Raw genomic sequence first — 26,090 nt, 5'->3', positions numbered from 1 at the left:
AACTAAATCAGGTTTTCGAAATACTATTAATGTTATTGAAAGGACATATCAAAACTGCTAATGATAAGGGTCCCTTTCCTGAAGGGAAAAAAACCCTAACGAAAAATCGTTCAACCGTTTTTGGTTGATAGCTTGAGTCAATTCAGGAGAAAATTCGAGCCCCTTTGTTACGTTTACACTACCATAATAATAACTACCCTAACTACAGTAAAATTATATACCGCCATGTTAAAACAATCACATATACTACACACACAAATGTATACAATACCTAGATATATAGATGGACAGGCTGCTGTAACCCTAAACTGAACTTTTTGAGGGGAAAAAAGGGAGATTTAAATGTTTTAAATCACTGACACTAAAAAGCCTGAAGATTTTCAACACTAAAGTCGAAGCATTTTTATGAATTCCTGTCCACAACTACTCGTTAACGCAGCGTTTCCCGACCTTTTTCAACTTGCGGCACACTACGGGTGTAACTTAAATTCTCGCGGCATACTCATAAATATTATTATTTGTAAATATAAAATACCGTTTTTTTTTAAAGTGATTACTGATCTCACAGAGAAGAAACCTCGATCACTGTTTTTCCCCGTGGTAAATCATTATCTTATTTTTCGTTCTAATTTTAAAGTAGAAAACGATTGCAATGAAATATTGTACTCAGGTTTTTAAAAATACGCTTTCTTTTTTGAAAACTGTATCCAACCTTTTACTAAGAAGAAAGATATCACTAAATAACGAACGAAGACACAAAGTTATTGTACTTTTAAAACGAATGTAGGTAATTTGTATGCGTTTTGGCATGTTTGCTATGTCGAAAGGATTAGATGATATTTTAAAATTTCAAGTTACGAAATATCTGCAACAATAAAGAAGAAATAATGGTCAGAACAACGATAAATACTTTTTTGAGCGTTAAAAATGTACAGAAAAGTAACAAGGTATGAAACTTAAAATTGTAAATTCATAATAGAGGTTCATTGTAATGTGAAATACAATTATACATTTTCCCCCATGTCTTGCAATTTAATACCTATAGAATTAACAATTTTCTTTCGATTTCCTCGCGGCACACCAGCGGCCCGTTCACGGCACACCAGTGTGCCGCGGCACACCGGTTGGGAAACGCTGCGTTAACGTCAACATGGCGTCTGTTGCGCAGCATTCTGTACTTCACGATTTTGAGTCTATTTTCACTTTAGAATTTGATGGTTCAGGGCTCTCTTTGGCTTCCAACAGGTTTATTTCTTATATAAAGCTAATTTTACCTGGTTTGTGGTTAGTTTTCCTGCCAAATTCAAATTTTCTGAGCCGAAGTTACATGTTGTGGCTTCAAACTTGTCTCAATGTAGAATAAGGATTATTGCGCCTTGATATCGTCAGGAAATAGTTCAATCAGAACAGAGAGGTTTGGCGGCCGAAAATTTTAAAGCCAACGAAAAATAGCAAAAACTGTATAAAACCGGATTTTGGTAGGATATGGTCATCTCAGAGGGACGAACGCGTTTTAATTATTCTTCCAAAAATTCAGATTAGTGGTTAATTTCTAGAATTTCTTTCGAATTACGGGCTTATGTTTTTGTATAGCAATAAGACGATAATTTCAATACTCATCCAACTGAAATGTCTATATACGGGAGTGATAATAAAATAATGTATAAATAAAGATAATATTCCCCAAAATATAATTTCTACTAGATTATTTAAAGCTTCCACATTAATTTTGGTTTGAAAAAAAATAACTAATGATTACACTACAAGAACCAATAAAATATTTTGAAAACTCGCGTACTACAGTATGTTCAAAAAATATTGGACTCATCCAAAAAAAATCTCATTTCATGAACTGTAGTGGTGCATTACATCTTTGTCCAATTAACTTCTCGTGAATTGCAAATATGAGTACGCACTAAGACAGCAGTTAACTTTAGGAACTCAATGCCTCTCGCTTTCTTGGAGATTGATGACATGTAAATCTCTGGTAACCACCAGTATTCCATATGTTAATATGAGTATTCCGTATGTTAATATGAGCGAGTCTACTTAACTATCACTATGCTTAGAATTATTTATAATTTCATAAAACAAATTCTACTCTTATAACTTACTGTATTAACTCTCATATTTTACTCTAACAGGGTATTGTGGTTTGGTTTATTTGCTGCTGCTGTAATATTCACTTGTTATCTCATTTACCAGTCATGGGTAAAATTTGAAGAAAATCCTGTTGTAGTCACTATTGAAAGAAACTACAATGAATGGGAGATCCCATTACCAGCTAACGTCCTATGTCCACCCAAGGTACTAGACCGAAAGTACAAAAATATTATTAAAACGTAAGTCAACCATTGTTATGAAATTATATTTAATGCAAGAAGTATTTTTCATTGAGATAATAATCTAGTTCATATATATTGCACATATTGCTTAATTTCATACTTTTTTATTTAGACATTTATATAAGTTTACTATATCTAATGTAACAGTGTTTAGCTAATTTGTAATCTTCTCTATATATAAAATTTGAGTTCCTTACCGACTGACTGACTGATTAACGTGCATGTTAAACTACGAAAGTTAAAAATTTGAAATGGGACTGTATACATGATATTTGACGTAACGTTCAATACATTCGAAACTATAATTAAAACGAAACAGTAAACAAATAATGCCAAATATGTTTAAGGTGTTGTGGACTCATAACGTGAAATACCGCTAAGAAAGTAGTTTTGGAAATTTGAAGAGAAGTACTCTACTTGAGATGCAATTATTATAATATATCCATATCACGAAATTCATTAAGATTAAGAACATGGAGTTGATTCTTAGAGTATTGATTTAAAACAATTAGGCTCGTGTATCTGCATTCTCTTTATATTTGACAGGTAAAGAGACAGAAAGATAATTTGGAATGAACAACTAACTTGTAGTTATTATTTTAAGGTGTTCATAGCTTAGAAACCTTTAAATATATCAGACATGATATTGAGGTATGTAGACGTTTCATGTAGAATAATTAAATACGAATGTCAGCTTTATTTTGCTAATGAGCGTTGAAGAGAGAAAAGAAGTGGGAACAAAGTGTGTCGAGATTCTAATTACTGTAAGATACATATATCTTGAAAAGTTATGGAAATTAAATTTGATATTAGAATATTTCATTTGAAATATTTAAAGATGCTATACGTTTATTTATATTTGATCTAGAAATGAAGGAAGGAGATGGAAAGGAAAAGAGGTATGGTTATAATTATTATATCGTTATGTTCATATATCCTAATTTCTTAAGAACAAGGAAAGGAAAAAATGAAATGAAATCTTTGAGTTTTACGTCCCACGGTTATGCCGGTTAGGCTAAAGGAGACGGTGATGATGAGCAATGAATGAAATGGTGGAATGAAGAAAGTGGGAGGAAACGGGAGAAGCGCGAGAAAACCCACGCACGCGGTGTTTGTCCACCACAAAGTTCACTTGGCGGAGGAAGAACAAGGAAAGGAAAGTTAGTATTTGGATGCTTCATTGTATTAATTAAACACGGTTGGCGAAATTTTATGTTTCGAATGCAATGAACAAAAATAGTGAAGGTAGTCACTAACATAACAGGTGTTCAAGAATTAGGCGAGATATCGATTTTAGACGAAGTCTGCAAGAATTGTGCAGTAGAAAACTGCCGTACACTAGGGTTTGCTATTGGTACAAAATATATTTGAAGACCAAAAATGCTAAATTAGCTACGTACCGAAACTGGAAAATATTGTTTTGACGCTAATATGTGATGTAAGTCCCCATTTCAATGGCCTGCTATGAGATCTAAGTGCCAATACTGCTCTAAGTATTTGTAATAACTGCTAACCCTCTGTATTAAACTTTTTTCATATTGTGAAAGTAGCAATGTTTCTCTTAGTTTCCTCGAACACCAATATTTGGCACTAAATCATTCAGCACTTCAGGTCTTCATTTTATCTTTAGACTGTCACGGATGTGATCAACGTGGGTTCTCGATGTCCCAGATTCTACACTTCTGGGTGTTCAATATGCCACTGATATCAATACTTTAATCGCTGAAGATAATTGTGTTAAGGAATGTCTCGTCTTCCTCTATCCGATCCAATATTTCCACAAAGAATTCCATTAGCAATCTTACACTTCAGTAATTTGTTGTACCATTGTAAATTTGTATGGTTTCACGTGTAAACGTTTACGTAACACTCGCTAAACTGTCTTCCGTAGAATACCTGTCTCCCAAGATGCACGCCGCGTTGGTTTCTTTGCTACTACGGGCAAAGCTTTCCCTAACCTGTTCCTGATAGCTGAAAGACTGTTGGGCGACCTAGTGCTTTCACATGACAAATAGGAAAAAAAAAAAGCTTCAATAAATTTTTGGGAAAACTGTAAATTGTAGGCCTCATTATAGGTTTCTTACCTTGTTCCGTGCGAAACCTTTTCTGAACAATTGCTGCAGAGTTTTTTAAAGAAATAAACAACACATACCGAGCACGATTTGCATCAGTGAAAGTCGCCGTTTAAAGAATGCACTGCTGTGTCACTTACGGTGAGAGAATATGGTACTACGGCCCTAAACGAGTCAAAGTATTTTGCTACAAATTGACACTTATATCAATTCTATAAGTTATTTCAATACACTTTTATATGCTTTCAAAGTTGTAATGATCTTTTTGATTCACTCTGTATAAGGAATAGCAGATATAATATATATATTAAATTATTGTGAAATATACAGCAAAAATACAGCATATAAACAACGATTTAGAGTTTGGAGCATAAAATAACACTCCTAAAAATTTCAAATACGAGAGTTATTTAACTCGAAGTAGCAACATAATTGTGAAATGGAATGTAGTGAATCACTCACCTCAAGAAGCTCATAGTTCTTCGATGTAATCTCCGCTAGCCTGTTGAACCCTTCGCCAGATGTCTGGCAACCATTGAATATCTGTCAAACTCCAACTTTCTGAGAGGGTGTTGATAGTGCGCCGTAAGGCACGTACAATGCCGGGAATGTCTCTGAAACGTTTGACCTTGAGTGGTCGTTCTTTCAAAAAAAAATGTTCCGGGGTGTCATTCTTAATATTCTGAGGGACACTGCTGATAATATTCTATTTATTATTATACTATAGTCGTATTTTGTTGGTGTCCTCCGGGGACACTCTCAGAGCTCCCGGGTCCATACCCCCCAATAAACATGTCTGCAAGAAACACTGGTTGTCAGTTCGAGTTAAATGACCCTCGTATAAAGTAGATGAAATTACTTCGAATAAGAAATAGAATATATATATATATATAAATAGCAAAGCAGAAAGGATAAATAAGATAAAATACTAGACTATAAATTTGAAGGAAATTATATCTAGAAGGATAATTATGAATAATATGAAAACCAAAGGGGAAAGAAAGATTTGCTTTCAAAAGCCCCAAAGAGAAAGGGAGAGTGTGTCTCATGAAAAAGTTAGAAACAGGGGCTCTCTTCATCTTATCAATACTAAACTATATTACTATAGAGTTCTAAAACATTTCTAAGATCTTCGTATTCAGAACTTCAAAAGCAATGTGGCAAACTCTTTGGTAAAATATACAGTTTTCGCGATAGGGTTGATTAATGTCACGTACTAAATGTGAATATTTGCGATAAATGTGTCAAATACGCAAGCGTGCAAGATTTCTTGCCTACTAACACTCAAAGCCGCCTGCAAATAGTTTAAATTGGGATTAACAGAACGAAGGTTCTCTATTCGAGTTGTTTCCAATAAATTTGTTAGTAGGAGTGCATTGAATATATATATCTGTGTTGTCAAATGTCCCGGAACGACTAAATATCTTGGGATGCGTTTTTCTGAAAATTTGTGATACAAAAGTTGCAGGACATCAATAGGCCTATCGAAAACCGTCACACCTATCATGCCCGCCAAACTGTATGGGGCCCGTGTGGGCCGCACGGGGCCAAACTTGGATTTTTCAATTAAGAGTCCCAACTTTTTTTCCAAATTCGATATCTACGTAACAAACTAAATCAGAATAGGTACTGCTCAAAGCTGTAGGAAGTGAGTACCAGACCCTACTGGGCCAGAAAGACTATTAGAGTGAGTACTGTGAAAAGTTCCGGAACGGCTTAACACCTAGACTAGAATTGCGATTTCCTGAAAAGTTGAAAGGTGCAAAAGTTGCAGAATATCATTAGAACTATCGGAAGACCATGCCTTTCAAAATGTATGCGGCCCTATGTGAACCTACGGGACCCATCTGTGATTTTTCAAATGAGGTCCTTCATTTTTTTAAATTCCAAATTCGGTATCTATGGAACATACTAAATCGAAATATGTACTGGTCAAAGCTAGTCCCAAAGCCCTACAGGGCCGGAATTTGTATTACGATGAGAGGTGTGAATGTTTCCGTAACGGCGGAATAAATACAAATGTTGGAGAAAATCAAGAGAAAGTATCGGATGTATGTGCTAATCAAAATGAATAGCTCTCTGCGTGCCTCCATACGGCCCCAATTTGATTTTGCAATTCGTGTTCTGCAGTTTTCACTGGAAATTGTTCTGCACGATAATATGTGAACATACTGTCATGATCAGTTCTGTTGGGTTTTGAACGATGGGCTCCAAATTGCTCAAAAGTGAGTTAATGATGAAAAGTATCAGATTTATGAATTTGCAAAATGGAATCCTGCAATATGTGCAGGCAAATAAATTTGTAGTTGATGAAAGTAAATACTGCATGGTTGGTACAGGACACCACTCTTAAAAAATCTTCTAAAACTTGCCTGTAAAATGTAAAGCAACCATAGCTTTCTGGCATTTCCAGCAATTTGGCTAATAAAATACAGCCATCATTTTGTTTTCGGAAATACTGTGAGAAATAGAAAAGAATGCGGAAACCTCGAATAATTTTTGAACTTGAGTTGATAAATTACAAGTCCAGAGTCCTATTGATTTCACTATATTTCCAGACAGAGAATTCCAAACAGTATTGAAGTTCGGAAGTGCATTGTCTGAACTCCGAGAACATCAACTGCATTAAGCACACGATTTGAGCCATATTTTAATCATATTTGCAAATGTTACCTAGAGACCGAATTTGTCATTGACTGAAACTATTTCCAAATTCTGTGAAAATAATGAGTAATCACGATGATGGCAGCAAATACTAGATCAGAATTGCTTTGAAAACTACGATAAGAAATAGTTTTCGCACTCTGTACACGTATAAAACTGGCGAATGCACCATACGACAACTCTATGCGATGTTCCTTCATGTGAATGAAAACATTTAATACTATCACTTGTGTGGAACTTTAGTGACGTGAGACTTCATAATAACGTGTATACATTTTCAGCATTGTATAGAGGCCCTACAATTCCCAAGTTTGCTTTATTAAATGTTAGTCTCTAGTAATCATAGTAGATTCCGATGCTAGGAAAGTATTATAGTACAGTATGTACTTATATGTAGAGCTCCACGGTACAAAGTGAATATGGAACATTGGCCACTGGGGCTGCCAGTAATGAATTCAACGTCGCAGAATTCTGTTATGTCTAACAACTGCAGAATGAGTTGCTCTGCAAGCCTAGGTCGGAAGGATTTCTGAGGGGATCAACAACATTGTTCCTATAAAATGCATATCCTTTGACTGTGTCCACGTGCAGCCTGTTATGTGCTGTACAAGATGACACTACAGAGACAGGGACTCCATGGTTCGTCGCTCCCGTAGTATTTTTGGGCTCCAAATCCTTTCTGTTCCAAATGGGGTGTTTGCGTTTGAGAAATTAATTTTACTATTAAATACTATTTAATTAACTGTTCGAATTGATGACCTTCTGCGAGCTGACAATGACCCAGACGTGAATAAGACTCATCCATAACTGCAGCTAACATATCTGGTGTAATTGAGCTTGAAATATTCACTATTCTTTCCTTTAGTTGTTCAATATTATCAGGGTTTTGTTCATACGCTTTGCTTTTAAGATATCCCCAGTAGAAAACGTCAAGCGGAGTCCAGGAGACCTAGGTTGCCATTCTATGGCCTTACTATATCACTATTCTATGGTGTGACCTTACTCTATCAACATAACCTCTCATCGTCAGAATAGTACTTCTTTCGGTTAAATTCATTGTGCCTAACAGAATGCAATTGCAGAAACTATTCACACGTGAAGACGCCGATTATTACGTAATACACATTTGAATTCTTCTAAACCTTTATTCTTAATCTGTGTCTATTTGCACTCTATTCTCTTTATCAATCATACACCACAATACACTAACGTTGTTTTAATACATCAATTTCGCAGAACATATTTATGACCTATAACAGAATTCCACCTTGTTGTCACAGGGACACCTACTTGCAAAATAACAATTCGGTTCTCTGGAGGCCATAGGGTCTAAATATTTTCATTTTCCTACCAGCAGCCCAACAATCCTGTTGTTTTTCCTGCAACTTTTGCAACTTTCAACTTTTCAGAGAAACTCATACTAACCGAGATATTTAGCTTTTCCGGAACTTTTCACACCATTCACCCTAATAGTTTTTCTGGCCCTGTAGTGCCTGGTACTTACATCTTACAGTTTTGAGCAATACATATTCTAATTTAGTTTGTTCCATAGATAACGAATTTGGAATCAGAAATGGGGGCTCTCATTTGAAAAATTACAGATGGGCCCCTTGGGGCATACACGGGGCGGTAAATATTTCGACGGTCACTAGTATTCGATAGGTCTGTTGATATCCTGCAACTTTTGTATCTTTCAAATTTTCAGAAAAACGCATTCTAACCAAGATATTTATCCGTTTCAGAACTTTTGACAATATACAGGGTTTTTCAAATCAACACCGACAATGGGCAGCGGTGGCTCAGTAGTAAAACGTTTACCTCTGGTGTTTGGGGTCCCGGGTTCGATCCCATCCCCCGCCAAGTGAACTTTGTGCTGGAAAAATCCCGTGTGCGTGGGTTGACTCGGGGTTCTCCCGTTTCCTTCTACTTCCTTCATTTCACCATTTCATTCATTACTCATCATCACCGTCTCCTTTAGCCTAATCGACATAACTATGGGACGTAAAACTTAAAGATTTCATTTCATTTTTTCAACACCGACAACGTTTGGGAGGCGATTTCTGAAACCAAGATAAGACAAAAAGCATAGACCAATATGAGTGCACAAATGCTTCTTTTCGGAGTTTTAGGCTGCCGAAAACATGAAAACATGAACTTTAACGGTCCATAGCTCCAAAACTATGAGTCCTACAGTAGTCGGGTCAAGACTTCACTTTTAACTCATATGTGCCTGCCCAAAAATCCTTGTTTGAGAATTCTAAGGTACTCACGCAAAACTTGTTTATAGAAGGAGCTTGGCAACTAGCATAGCTATGCCAACTATCTCTATAAAAATTGTTGCGGATGTACCGCAGGATTCTGAAACTTGGATATTTGGATAGGGCACATATTAGTTTCTAAGTGAAATTTTGACCCGACTACGGTAGGTTTGATAGCTTGAATAGAATAACGTTTAAGGTTCCATAGTAGCCATGGCCACCCATGTAAAACAACAATAATTATTCGAACCAAAAAATCAAACATGTGTCAACAAATAAGAGAAAGAAGGTCAGATCAATAAGTCAATTCATTTTCAGGATAAATGTACTCACTAAGCTTCCTATACAGGAAACTTACAGTATGTATCATTCGAAGAACGATATGGACCGTTTCATCTAACTTTAAGATGTCGACTGATACTAAAAAGTATATAGAGACTAATGCTAACTACTAGATCTTCAGCATATAACAAACAACTGGGAGGAAACTGACTCTGAAACCGGCTAATATTTAGGTGACAGCAACAAGTGTATCACTAAGAATAGTGGATTTTGGTACTAAATTTCCAGTAAAAATCGCTGTGATAACTGAAATCATACACAATTTGAAATCTAGTTCAGAAAATATGTAAGTTAAAATGTATTCATGTGGCCACGAGGATTTAAAAATTTATTCATGTGGCCCACAAAACTCTTTAGAAATTCCCCAATAGCAGTTTGAATAAATAAATGTCTCTATGACAAATAACATAGCAAGCTTCTGCTGATTGAAGAATACTTTTTGAATGTTTATTTTATGATTTCCTGGGTTGTTACTTGGCACAAAATAGCAAAATCGAAAGTGAATGTAGTTTATTAAACGATGTGACATTTAATACACTATATGCATATTTTCAAACAACTTGGAGATGCAAATTGTAAGAGTATTAAGTGTACAATTTCTGGTGGTTGTTGTGGTTGTACAGTTTTAAAGAAATAGAAGATCTAGAGACTCACAATAAGCAGGTTGGAAAATTCCTTTCTCGGAGATTAATTTAAATAGCATCAGTAATGCATCCTGGGTATCTAAGCACATTCTACTGGATTTGTTAATGTATTGTGGCGAATATAAGTCTTTCACCAGGTAACGGCGACTGCTTTGAAACAAATGCAGAGTGTGAGAATTAAATATGTCATATCTGTAGTTTCGTGCGGAGAAGAAACAAACCTCTAAACCAAAGGTTTAAGAACAATTCAGGTTATTAATATAAACTATGCCTAAGATCATTGACTTATATCATGATAAAAGAAATACGAAAGACGTTTTCAAATGAAGAAAAGTAACATACAACTTTCTAAGCGGAGGCAAAGAACCCTAACGCAACCAGAATAAAGACAAATCATTTACCGTGTAGTAATCGCGGTTCAGTGGTCAAGGCACTCGACCAGTAATCTGACACATGTTTTATTATCTTCAGATATTTGAATACTCGCATCTTTCAATACTTGAACTATGAAATCTTCAGTAATACTACTAACCTAATAATAATTATTTCGTAAAAGATTAAAAGCTAGAAGCTAATTATCGCTCATGTCACGCCATTACAGGCAAAAAGGTGACATTTGGCAAGAATATTTCGGTTTTGTTTAATGTTGTCCACTAGAAGAGGAACTTCTTATTTCGTTTCTAAAACAAACAAAATACACGAGAATTAATATTGTACATTCGAGACGGGACAAGATTAACTCAAATTATCATCTCGCTTTGGAAATGAGAATCGAGAGGAGGTCAAGAGTATTGTAAAAATTTCTCTTTTTGCCTCGATTCTCGAAATAGTTTATGTCCATTATTTCAGTAACAATTGCTCTGTATACTGAATCTTATAGACTATAGGCTATTTTGTTACTTTGTATTTCAGAGCTCATTGATTTATGGTCTATGTAGGTATTTTTGTAGCAAAGCTCTTATAATTAACTCTACATATCCTAAAATTTAGTTTATTATATACCTTACTCTTGAGTGATATGCAGTTATTTTTACTACAGTTATTTTCCTTAAAACATACAATAGAATACTTTCGATATGAAACTTGAGTGGAACACTTTCATTTAAAATTTGGGTAGTTGCAGAGGTGTGTCCTAAAGGTACGGAGCCCCCTCCCCTAGTTTTAAGTAAGTTTCGCCAAATTTCAGAGCAACTAAAACTTTTAATGGCATTATTATTATTATTATTATTATTATTATTATTATTATTATTATTATTATTATTATTATTATTATTATTATTATTATTATTATTATTATTATTATTATTATTTTATTATTATTACCCAAGTATTGTGAATTTAATGGATTACTCTGTTCCACCAGCTCTTGCCTCTTAACATGGTTATCCAGGGGGCTTCGGGGGAGTTATAGGCTGCAGAAAACGTGAAAACACTAACTTTATAAAACCCATAGAACCAAAACTATGGGACACGTTTCAGACACATTTAAGGGGGTGTCCCGAGAAAATCCACGAGCACTTTGTTGTCCATCTCAAGCTTATTTGCCATTGAAACGAACTTACTTACCTTGATTTGGGACCTTAAAAGTTTCATATTTTGAATAAATTTCATATTAGCACTGAAAAATATGGATAATTCAACAAGGAAACAATTAGATCATGACAATTCATTCGAAATTCGTCGTAATTTTACCCATGACAAACATTTTACCATTTTATGTCGTAAAGGTCAGATCCATCGTTATTGTAACAGAGCGCTGTTTGAGCGATTGGCCGTAGAAATTTAAACTGCGATTAGTTAGAATTTCATAACCTGCTTTTATTACAAGTGTAAACTCTTTAGTCGGTAGAGAAGAGGCCGTGGATCATGTGTCAGAGTTGACGATGTGTTTCACTGGGTCTGTGGTTAAGTGGGTCGCAGTGGGTCATAGTGGGTGGGGGACTGAATGGGGCACGGTCGGTGTGGGTCAGAGTGGGTCACGGTGGGTGGTGCGCCAGTGGGTCGTGGGTCAAGCTTTCATTGAGCCACGTCTTTTCTGGTCGGTTAACTGGTTTAGGTTCGGTTTAAGCTTGAAAGAGAATGTTTCCGTTTATTTCAGAAAAAGAGCCGTAATTTTGTCCAGGTTTTTTTGGAAATAAACACTATATTGACACTTTTTCAGAATATCCGTATATGTTTTGGAAAAGTTCCTAACGATATGTCATGGTTTCGTTTTAGGTTGTTATTATGAATCTACTTTTTTACATTTGAATGGAATTACGTTTCCCCATGCTTTTTTCTCTATGTATTTTTGTAAAACACGTTAATTAGCAAAGAAAATATAACTGTGTTTTGGGTCGGATTGGTTTGGGTTAACAGCTTGAAAATGTAATCTTTACCTTTAAGGTCCCACGATTATGCCTGTTAGATTGAGGAAGACGATGATTAAACCAACTGGATTATGATGGATTTATTGCTGGAATGAGAAAGTGGGAGTGTCCCGAGAAAATTCACGAGCACGATGTTGTTTGTCTCAAGCTTACTTGCCTTAGGAAAGAACCAGGTACCCCATCCATTTTATAGTTTAGTAGGCGGGGTCTCAGTTTCGATTCCTGGTGGGAAAGGCTTTGAAATATTAAATGTCCTCTATGTATCTGTGTTCGTGTTCCTGTCGTTCAGGGCTACAGGAAATATTCTGTAAAACGAGAATAACCCAATATAATAGAGATAAGTTACGCAGATACTTTCGATGAATCAGAAAAAAGAGTGGTCTGAGACACAAGATTTCAGTTACTTGAAAGAGCAGTTTTAGGGTAGTGGCTTGAGCATTCATTTCCTAATTTAGGGGTCCACGGTTCGATTCCCGCTGTGGAAGTAAAGAAATATTTTATAATTAACAATGTTGATATTTCGGACGTATAATAACATGAGGAATAGTCAATTTCTCCCGTTCTTACAAGTTAGGGTTCAAACGATTTCCTTCACAGGGGAAATACTAAAACATGACGTCACTGTCTACAATCTCGATTTGGATTCTCTGAAAACTGTCACGTTTACGAAACAATTCATGAATACATAAGGTACGAGTCATAAATGTGTCTGAAACATTATTGTTTCATTGTTTCTAAGTTCTCCTGCCCTTACTAGAAACAATAATAATATTTTTGCTCGCCATTTCCAATACGTTCCATATATCTGTTCAACCAAAATTTGTAAATAAGAACTATTCTTTTTTTTTTTTGTATGTATACTCGTATTTTGTTAAAAATGACAATATAACGGATACATAGTCCAAAGTCTTTTTCTCAAAGAACGTTACTATGTATCGTGATTAAGACAAATTCTACTTAGTTTCTGTTAGCAATCCGAAGGTTCGATTTTCATACTGTCCGGGAGGTGACACCTTTCTCCCCTTCTTTTCCTTCCAAAGTATCTCTTATATGGCAATTCATCCTTGTGGAGCGTGCAAACAATTTATTATCATTTTTCTTAACTTCAGTATGCTTATTTTCATTTTAATAGGACGTAGTGTTGAGGTTTCAAATATCCAGTAATAATAATGTAGAAAGTATTTTACTGTATGTTTAAAGGAAAATAACTGTAGTAAAAATAACTGAATATCACTCGAGAAAGGTATATAATAAACTAAATTTTAGGATATGTAGAGTTAATTACAAGAGCTTTGCTAAAAAATACCTACACAGACCATAAATCTCTGAAATACAAAGTAACAAAATAGCCTATAGTCTATAAAATTCAGTATACGGAGCAATTGTTACTAAAATAATGGACATAAACTATTTCGAGAATCGAGGCAAAAAGAGAAATTTTTACAATACTCTTGACCTCCTCTCGATTCTCATTTCCAAAGCGAGATGATAATTTGAGTTAATCTTGTCCCGTCTCGAATGTACAATATTAATTCTCGTGTATTTTGTTTGTTTTAGAAATGAGATAAGAAGTTCCTCTTCTCGTGGGCAACATTAAACAAAACCGAAATATTCTTGCCAAATGTAACATTTCTGCCTGTAATGGCATGACCTAAGCAATAATTAGCTCCGGGCTTTTAATCTTCTACGAGATAACTATTATTAGTTTATTATTACTCCTGAAGATTTGGTAATTCAAGTATTGAAAGATCCAGGTAATTAAATATCTGAAGATAATAAAACATGTGTCATCGCCACCAAACATTTTAAAGGAAGAAAGAAAAATACTTCCCCGACGGAGATTCGATCCAAGAAACCGAAGATTACTGGTCAATCGCCTTGACGATAGAATCACGATCACTACGCGATAAATGATTTGTCTTTTTAATTGTGGTTTCATTAGGTTTCTTTGCCTTAGCTTGGAAAGTTGTATGTTACTTTTCTTCATTAGAAAACGTCTTTCGTATTTCTTTTATTATTATATAAGTCAATAATCTTCGCCAGAGTTTATATTAATAACATGAGTTGTTCTTAAGCCTTTGGTTTAGAAGTTTTTTTTTTTTCACACGAAACTACAGATATAACATATTCAATTCTCATACTGTGTATTTGTTTGAAAGCAGTCGCCATTACCTGATCAAAGACATGTCCGCCATGATCCATGGGTTGAATGTTTAGGATTGCAACACTGCCATGTATATATATATATATATATATATATATATATATATATATATATATATATATATATATATATATATATATGCTTGGGAACAAAACAATGCATTGTAATTCATACCAAAGGTAGGTTAGATGCCGACCCTCCCTCAGAGCACATTAACTCGCTTGCCTTACCTTCTATACGCGCCCAGCGTCAGCAATTATAAGGTAGTTCTGAGTGATTGCTCGTGGGCTACAGTCACGCGGCTTGAGTGCTTGCGAAATACAGTCACGTTTACGAAGCAAGATCAGAGGAGCTGGTTGAAAATGCGCTAGAGGTTGAAATGCAATATCGTGCTACGAAGTATTGCAAGATGTTTGCGGTGGAAGTGTATTACCATACGATAGCAGTCTGGGTGAAAGTCTTTAATAACGGACGACAAAATGTCACAGACATTTCTTGCTCCACCAACCTTCTGCAAGTGAAGAAGTTGCACAGAACGTGAACGCGTTAGTGCTAGCGGATCGGAACACCACGATTCGTCAATTGGTCAATGATACAGGACTAGCGCATTCGACTGTGCTAAAAATTCTGAAGAAGAATTTGGGATTCCGTAAAATCGCCCCAAGATGGATTCCAAATGATCTGACTAAACAGCACAAGCGGCTGCGATATGATGCCGCTCGAACACACTTAGAGCGGTATCAACGTGAAGGTGAGGCCTTCTTAAGGTGGATCATTGCTATTGATGAAACCTGAGCGAGAGCATATGAACCACAGCTCAAACGGCAATCAAACGAGTGGCGTCATCCTGGGTCACCGAGAAAAACAACTGTTCAGAAAACCCCAATGTTATCATTGCATACGACTGGGGTTGTGTAATCATAATTCATAGCATCTCCCAACGACACACCGTTAGTGCAGGGTACTACTACAAGTTTTTGTAAAACAAACTGCGAGTAGCTGTAAGACGTAAACGACGTCACTTCCTGACGAAATCTCCCATCATTTTCCATGACAATGCACGCGCACATTCAGCAGGTGCGGTCACTAATTTGTTGCATCGTTCGGCTGGGAAATGCTTTATCATCCCCCGTGTTCTCCAGATTTAAGTCCCTGCGACTACTACTTCTTCCAGAAGATGAAAAACTACTTCATGGGACACGCTTCCATACAGTCGATGATCTCCGGGCGACCGATCACTCCATCTGCACTATCCAGATATAAGGCACTGCCAACGGTATGCACCGGCTCCCACATATCCGGAACGCGTGATTCACAATGCCGGTGATTATATCGAGGGCCTGTAAAACTTCGAACCTTGTCAGTACTCTATTTCTCAAAATATACCGTTGTTGCCATTACTAAAATCTCAATCCTTGTATATAATCAATTCCTCCAGAAAGATTGCAGGCTTCACGTAAGGCTGAATCAAACTAGAAGATGGCGAACGTACGTTGCAATATTATTTCTTAGCGCTATGGGAAATTAAAGCGTTCTTGTTAATATGAGTATGAAATCTATTGAAATAGATAGAACAGTGTACACGAAGAAGGACAGTAGTAAAATGTTGCTTGAATAGGCAAATTCACTAATGACTTAGTCTCCGAAATCGTGCGTTATAGAGACACTTGTCAGTACACGACACACAGAATATTCATAAATGTTTAGCTGTGAAAGACAAAACATAGTCTTTACACCTTTAGTGATTTGAAGGATTAAAAAATAACAGGGCGAGCAACCTGAATGCGAAATGTACCCTTGGAATGACGATTAAAGTAGTAAAAATAGAACATAAGCTGACATTCAGCAAGCAACATAACAGCAAGGAAGCAACAGACTCTTACCATCGTCGACTGTCGTCACCACATGTTGGGACGAAACCATAAGTATCATCTATGGCAGCTTACTCTAGAAAAAACTACAGAATAAGACACATGGGCCTTATGAGGATAAATAAAGTCACTGAGCTCTTGAATAATTTCCCAAACATCATGATGATACTTGAAACATGAAATACATATCAAGTTGACAACACGCAGACCGTCTGCGAATTTAGAGAATGTATCTTTGCCATATATATATATATATATCTAAATGTATATTCCACGCTAATGAACCAACAACAGTAACATTACGTTACACAAACAGGGGTCAACATATAAACATGTGTAGGACTCGGTAGATAGTGTATAAAACCGCCATCATAAACAACGAAGATTCACCTTTTTTCAAGGATGTTCAGCCAACAGCAACGTTCGCCAGGGTAACTGAATCCTCAGGTATTGTGATACACATATAGTTCGTTGTTATCAAGATTGACAGCTAAAGTTGATTGTAAAAATAAAATAGATTTCCTCCCATACATAGACGGCGACGCCGCCAGTGGCTTGGCTATCAGCGTATCAATCCCTCCTTTCAAGCGCGCAGAAGGATAACATAAAAACACTGCATCAACTAATAATAAGTTCCGAGAAAGAAACGAAACGTAATATTCCTTAATTTCTAAATCACTATCGATGAGATAATGTTATATTGAGGAAATATCATAAGGCTAAGCTACGTGTTTAAAATGTAGTTGTCTCTTTAGCCAATTATCGTCCAACAATTATCTGTAAGTTCGTTCTCCATCATGTCAAATTTTAATCTATTTGAAAATTTCCTGCCAAATTTCCTCTAAGAGCGAAAGGGTCACATACAATGATTAAGTGTCGTACGAACAATTTTTCTTGAAATAGGGTGAGTTGAAGATTGCATAAATCCATTAACTAACTAACTCTAGGGCCTATGGAACCCGGATGTTAAATGCCGCGTTCACAAAGCTCTTCACTGACTTCTATCCTTAGCTAACTGTATCCAGTTTCTACTTTGTATTCCAATCTCTGCGAGATCCATCCGAATTGTCTTCCCATCTGCGCCTAGGTCTTCCTAATGGTCGTTTTCCGATTGGCCTTCCAGTCAAGACTTTGAAAGCGTTTCTACTTTTTCCATTCTAGCTACATGACGTGCCCACCTATTCCTCCTAGACTTGACGACCCTAACAATGTTGGGTAAACCGTATAAATTATGTAGTTCTTCGTTATGAAGTTTCTGCCATTCCCCATTCCCGTTCCTCTTGGGTCCGAATATTCGTCTCAGGATCCCAAATACTCTCAAATACTTTCAATCTATGTTTGCATAAGACCAATGCTAAGAATAATACGTGGGCCGCTCTTTTTTGAATTCTGAGCGAGGTGTATTGTTTCCTATAAAAGAAGTTTGTGTAGACACGTCTTTTGTCTGAGTTGAAACTTATTTGAGAGAAGTGGCGACTAATAAAGCAAACATAACGAAGAGGTGGGAAACGCTCACTTTAATACGTGATTCTCGTTAGTAGAAGAAATATTTCAAAAAAATCAAAGATCTTTCGTATTCTTTTTGAAGTAGGCCAAATAACTAACTCAAATGCGTATTGCCAAACACTTAATAGTCTTCAATTTGCCATTCACAAAAGATGGAGAGTAATGTTAAACTCAGAAATTCTTATGATATAATAACGAATCCCGACTCAGCTGCTTGTAGTTTTGATTCAAATCAAATATTTAGATGGGAACTACTTTATCATCCCCCTTACAACCCTGACCCTGCCCTCGGTGATTTTTTTCTTTTTGTTCATTTAACAAAACTGGCTGGCGTCAAAGCGTTTTGATGAAAGTGAAGTGTTCAACACATCCGTTCTGGACTGGCTACACTCTCGAATGAAACACTTTTACACACAAGGTTGCGGAAGCTTGTGCAACGCTACCAGAAGAGTCTGATGGTTTGTGGTGACCACGCCGCTATCAATCATAGTAAATTGATTCTATAATTTTTCACTTATTAAAAATATATCTTCTCTTTTCTACATGTGCTTCATATATATATATATATATATATATATATATATATATATATATATATATATATATATATATATATATATGTGTGTGTGTGTGTGTGTGTGTGTGTGTGTGTGTGTGCGTAGTATGATATTTCCGTATCTGTCTTGACTGATTTTTTAAAAATATTATTAGTTTTATATCCTTAATCTTAACCTTGCAGGAAATTCAGAAACATTGACAAAACCAAGGTTAACCTATACAAAGAGTTCTTCAATGATCTAGCTCATCTGAGTGGGCCTAATATGAATAGGATGGCGAAATATTTGGGTGAAAAACCATTGGTCGAACTAAACTTAACAGATCTTCAAACTAAGGTAAATCATCCGAAATATTTATTATACATCATTTTTAGAATAATTTGGTTTGTTGAAGAATGTATAACTAAGTCTCCTCAATTACTTCTACTCAATACATTACGTTAAAAGTGTATAAGAAACGTTAGGATGTCGGTTGAATGTAATTATATTTCTTACGCTTAGTATGTTAAAAAAGCACTGAAATGATGCAAATGTGAATTGATTTTACTGCATGATAGTTATGTGAACATCATATTATAACATATTTGTTAAGAGATTTGATTTTTGTTTAATTTTATTCTTTTTAAATTGTTAAATTTTAACTACATGAAGCAGTATAGATTAATAGCACTTTTAATTTATTATATTTTTATAAATAGCAAAGAAAACCATGTGCTTATTATGTGATTATTCTTAGTTACATTGGATTATTATTTTAATATCTTATTAATTGTCATCTACTGACATTTGGCAGAAACATAACTGAAAGAAATAAATCAAGGATAGTGTTTTCTGATTTTAATGTACAATTATTAATCAATTGAACGGTATGCACAAATATTTTAAATATAATTATAGGTAAGTAATGGTGTAATCAGTGAATTCATTTTTTATTTAATAGCTTTTTGCTATGTTACAGATAAGAGCAATTCCAAAAGTTACAGTAATGACATTGAAAGATAAGAGTAGATTTGAGGGTTACTTTCTGAACAACTTCTATGGTTCGTGTATAGCATACAACTCAGCACTTCCGAAACTAATAAGGTAATATTTCATTATTACTAGTAATTATTATTAGCGTAGACGTTTTAAGTACTACTTACTCTAGGCAAGGTGATATAAATCCGGACAAATTTAAAATATATCAGCGGATTCTATAAAGATATTAAACAATCACTTTCAGTACGTAATTGTATTGAAGTTCGTTGTTCTAATTGAGCTCACAATGTATTTATTTGTGAGCGTGACCAGCAATTAATAGTCCCATTCGCTGTTAGGACACCTGTCATACTCTGTTCCTACAAGTAGAGGGTGACAATATTATTCCTAAGAAATTCCAACGCACGAACTTTGTTGTAGCACAACGATACAAATCACATTTATTTTATTTATTTATGTATTTATTTGTGAGCGTGACCAGCAATTAATAGTCCCATTCGCTGTTAGGACACCTGTCATACTCTGTTCCTACAAGTAGAGGGTGACAATATTATTCCTAAGAAATTCCAACGCACGAACTTTGCTGTAGCACAACGATATAAATCACATTTATTTTATTTATTTATGTATTTATTTGTGAGCGTGACCAGCAATTAATAGTCCCATTCGCTGTTAGGACACCTGTCATACTCTGTTCCTACAAGTAGAGGGTGACAATATTATTCCTAAGAAATTCCAACGCACGAACTTTGTTGTAGCACAACGATACAAATCACATTTATTTTATTTATTTATGTATTTATTTGTGAGCGTGACCAGCAATTAATAGTCCCATTCGCTGTTAGGACACCTGTCATACTCTGTTCCTACAAGTAGAGGGTGACAATATTATTCCTAAGAAATTCCAACGCACGAACTTTGTTGTAGCACAACGATACAAATCACATTTATTTTATTTATTTATGTATTTATTTGTGAGCGTGACCAGCAATTAATAGTCCCATTCGCTGTTAGGACACCTGTCATACTCTGTTCCTACAAGTAGAGGGTGACAATATTATTCCTAAGAAATTCCAACGCACGAACTTTGTTGTAGCACAACGATACAAATCACATTTATTTTATTTATTTATGTATTTATTTGTGAGCGTGACCAGCAATTAATAGTCCCATTCGCTGTTAGGACACGTGTCATACTCTGTTTCTACAAGTAAGAGGGTGACAGTATTATTCCTAAGAAATTCCAATGCACAAACTTTGCAGTAGCACAGCGATACAAAACACATTTATTTTATTTATTTATTTATTTGTGAGCGTGACCAGCAATAACAACTTTTAAGGAAATATCCTTATCACTTCCAATACTAGAATTTACACAAGAAATTTACATTTGCAGAATGTATGTGAACTGGTGAAATAATATTTAGAAAACATAGCTCAAACGAAAGGAATTAACATTGAAACACTTGACTGCCAAGCACTGAGAACAGTTATCTGCCGTCTCTGAGAGATATGATGAGCAGAAACGTAAGTCTTGAATTTTAAATTAAAGTTTTCGTGGATGACTAAATTCGGATATGATAGCTAGAAATGGCAATAGAAATCCAACCAATGTTAGATATGGAAGCGAATGTGTCTAAATTCCTTCAGACGAAACATTTCCTTGTGAAAACATGAATCAAGAGCAAGACTAGGATGTACTGTATTTGTTGATAAAATTGCGTTTGGAAAGGCAATAATAGTTGCTGCTCCAGTGATTCTCTCTTTTTTAATTAAATGAAAGTATATAGTGGAAAATACCAGTAGTTAGGCAAATCATTCATGGTGGATAAAGGGCTAGTTCTCTTTGGTTATTAATAATATAATTAACTAAACTGCTGGACAAGGAAAAACAACAACATGAAATTATATGAAAGGTTTAGTTTAACGTCCCACAATTATGTCCTTTAGGCTAAAGAAGATTGATGATTAAGGCAAGTGAATGATGATGTAAGAATGGTTGGAATGAGAACTTGGAAATGAGCTGGAGAACCCCGAGAAAACCTACGGACACGATGCTGTCCATCACAAACTTACTTGACAAGGATCGAACCAGGAACCTCACATACCAGCAGTTATCACTCTACCGCTAAGTCACCACTCACTCCTCGAGGGAAACATACCAGCTTCATAAATTAGGCAACATTGTAACGCTTTGTGTCACAGTAGAACCTCATGAATATTAATAAAACAAAATAACCAAATGTTAAATATACTAATAAAATTTGTGCAACAGTGTCATGAACAGGCAATGAAACATCATGGTTGATCTTCCATGTCTGAGGAAGGGGATGTTACATTGGTGCAACTGTTACACGAGTGTTTGGTGATTTGGTCAGCTTAGTATTATTAATACTTCTTGAGTATTAACAAAGCTAAACTGAACAATGTAAAACCGAATAAGACTTCGAATTCGAATTACGGTGTGGTTTTACAGTCAGTACCTATTTTTAACAATGAATATGTCACTACCAAAAAGCAAACAACCTATAACAGTTTTATTTCCATTGAATACATTATTAGGGCGTACAATTTTGTTATTAAATCACATTTCAAAGTATGCACCGGCCGGCGTTCCATCTTCCATGAATAGCAATTTTCTTCCATTTTCCCATTCTTGAGTCACAGGCCATACGTACGTTTGAAGCATCTCCAATTATTGTTCACTATTGATGATGTTGCGTAGCACGCATGTACCAATGAATCTTGTATACGTCATTCCACACCAAGCGTATTGTATACGTGGTCTTGATTGCATTTTTCCACTGTTACATTTGGACCGAATTGTGAACAACAGTGACAATTGTGACGATTCACAAAACCTTCGACTTGAAACACGCGCCATTCTACCACAGGATATTGTCGTATAAATCTAGATAATCATCTCCCAAAACAAGCATAATCTCACAAAATTCCATTCGCCTGTCGCAGTCCTCATCAAGAACTTCATGAACGTAATGTGACTTAAAAAGTCGAAAATGTAACTCATTTTTGAAAATGGTCACTACCGTGTGACGTAAAAATCCCATTTCCCTAGCAGCTTGTCTTGTGGACTTTGAAGGGCTACATTCAAACATGTCCGGAACAACATGCACATTTTCTTACGAGTTGCATGTTGAGGACCGTACAGATTAATTTGCATCTAACACACCATCAGTTGCCATTGATTTCTTTTGACAATTTTTTTTTATTGTTTTGGGGTTAAGTGTTGCATTTCTATCTCGCTCTTTCCTCATTTGCACCGCCAATCTCCAATCCTTATACCTGGCGACAATCTTAGTTATGTATTCTACTCTGTATACATAAGCCATTTTACTGTTTTCACTGAATCAATTTCTAAAATCATAAATAATAAACCTCATACTAGTAAACAGTATTACACGCCAGCTATACCGGAAGCTAGTTTCTAGGATAATCGAAATAAAAATAGATGTTGAATTTACGGCCACTCTGTATTTTCTAAAAATTGGACAGTTTCTGCACTAAGCTAAATGATCATAATTAGAATTTAATAATGGGGCTTGGTCATTGCACAGTACTTCACTTATTACACAAACAATATTCATATTACGTGTGGGTGTTCGAAATAAAATATGTATGTAGGTCTCTGTAGGTATGTTCGAAATTTCAAGTAATAGTAAGCAGCGTCTTGGAACTATGGAAATCTAGGTAAACTGAAATAAAATTAGTAATTATTTTAAGCATTTCATTTCACTTCTGACTTTTTCGATTAAATCTTCAAAGACATATTGAATGCAAATTTAGATATAATATTTTCGTTGTTGAAATGAAGAAATTCCAGCTCGAACTTCGTACTCAACTAATATCCGGTAGAAGATGGGGTTCTACTGTGACGCGAAGTAATACAATCTAGTCTAAAGAGTTTCTTTTTTTAAAATATATGTTTGCATTGATAATTTGTACCAACAACAAACAAGTTCTTAATATTTTTCATATTTTGCCCCTCAAGCAATATAATTAATTGGTTTTACTGACGAAAGGTAACATATCATCTACTACACTAGAGCAATTAATTTTTTATTAGTATATTAAATAGTGCATTACAACGTAGCAAACCACTGGACTTGCAACACTTTTCTTTTATACGACATATTTAATTATTGCTTATATATATCTCTCTCAAAAGTTTATATATATCTCGTTCTTGCACTTGTGTTTTGGTCTTCATTGGAGGGAATTCCATCCACAATGAATTTGAGAAGATTTAGTCATTAACAACTTCCAACCAATATTTATTTTATTTAAAATAAAACAATTTCAAGAAGAAAGATTTCGCAGAGAGTACTAAAACAATGCAGCTAGAAATCTTACATACAAGACGTCTCTATGAAATCGAAAGAACATGTATGTTGAAAAAGTTGTATGTTTATGGCCATCGAAGTATCATCCCTATTGACAAAAGCACATCACCCGGAAGAAGAAGAGAGAATTGTAAAAAACAGTAAAAATATTCTGAATAAAAATAAAATGAAATAAGTATGCAAATAAAAATGCCAACATTCAGCTGTTCAATAAAATTGCAAAACATAAATGTGGTAAGACTGTTTTAATTTTTTAAATTTTTGTTAGTGGTTTTTAAAATATGTGTGTACAGAACTCAAGAACGAAACAGGAGAGTCGTATTTAAGCTCGCCGGGATGCGTGCATGTCCGTTTCATTAGGAAAAGTACACTAGGACTACTGATCATTCATTTTGAGACTCAGACTGTCCATCCACGAGTCCAGCAGTGGTATACCCAACTAAAGGGATACGCAAAGAAATCGCAAGTGAACAGACGATCAATGAATAGTTATTGAAGTTTTCTTCTTTTATAATACACTGAAGGTTCTTCTCAGCTAAGACGGTGATTGATAACACGCATTAACTATAAGCATTGATACTAAAAATTTTTTAGACCGTTTTCCAACATTCAATTCGCATCATTTACCAATTCTTATATGGTAACTGGGCCAACAATAACCGTAAAAAGATGCACGGAAATACACCCAGTAATAGAAGAACCGTCTACACAAACTAATACAGATTATCTTTGGTATTAAATTATTGTTTCCCATTGTGCTCTGTTTCTCATTAAGTTTGCTTACAACAGTTACGAATTTTATACTAAGAAAATACTAATGTACGAACAGAAATTAAAATTTAAGTAGAGAGGTATTTGCTAATAAAACCATTCCCATTAAATATAAATCTCACAATATGACATATTACAAACAGTAATTTCTCATGAGTAAAATGCTGTTAGATAACGTTAATATAATTATTGTATATACTAGATGCTACTCATTCGATTCTATTCTCTTCAAGACCCCATTAGTTTATAATTATATCGGTACTAGCGTAGTATAAATCAATTTAGGGCTAATTTGAAATAAAATTATCAATTAATAGGAGCTAATTTCATAATATACTTCACTAATTCCACAATATTATTCACACTTTGTGCAATAAAATTTTTCTGAAAGTCAGACACATAAAAATCAATACATCTCGTAAGGGCAAATAAACTAACACAGGTGAATATGTACCTCGAGCGTAGTTTTTGTTATTTTAATTGAAAACAAACGAGTTTTCGTAAATTCTCAAAATTAATGCAGCACGATAACCACGTCACTAAAAGATGAAACTGGTAATAGTTTATACACTACTAAATCTTTTCGTTAGGACACTAACAGGATCATAATGTAGAATTACGTTGAATGAAATATAAGAGGGTTTTCCAGAATGTAAAGAATGTTTTGGCTTGGTTAAATAAAAACAAATCATCACAATTTTTTTTATTTTCAAAGCCACATTACTTTACTATACATGTTATAAGGTGCAACCATTTTTTGCAATGCCGATGTTATTACTTATTTGCCGCCAAAGATTTGAGCCAGGCTGTTACTGCTTGCTTGAGTTCCTCTTCGCTTGCGAACTAACTTAATTGTCGGGAATAAGTGAATCGTGGGTTTTCCTGGACATTTCTTCGAATTTCTCCTGCAGTTCTTCCGTAACAAATGATGGCCTTCTATTCGCATCTTCATCATACACGCTGGTCGTTCCTTGATTAAACGTAATGCACCATTTCCACACTGATGACTTGTTCATTGCATTTTCAACATTAACATTCTTTATTTGCCTATACATTTCCATAGGATTAACTTCTTGTGCGTTCAGAAAACGAATGACACTCCGTACTTTAAATTTGACGTGATTTTCGAATGGGGCCGCAATTTTGAAATGCTGCAAAAGCACGTAGAGTGACCGCACAGCATTGAGA

Source organism: Thermobia domestica, chromosome 4 (genome assembly GCF_964235325.1).
Source record: "Thermobia domestica chromosome 4, izTheDome1.hap1.1, whole genome shotgun sequence".
NCBI lineage: Eukaryota > Metazoa > Arthropoda > Insecta > Zygentoma > Lepismatidae > Thermobia > Thermobia domestica.
This window is presented reverse-complemented; position numbering follows the sequence as displayed.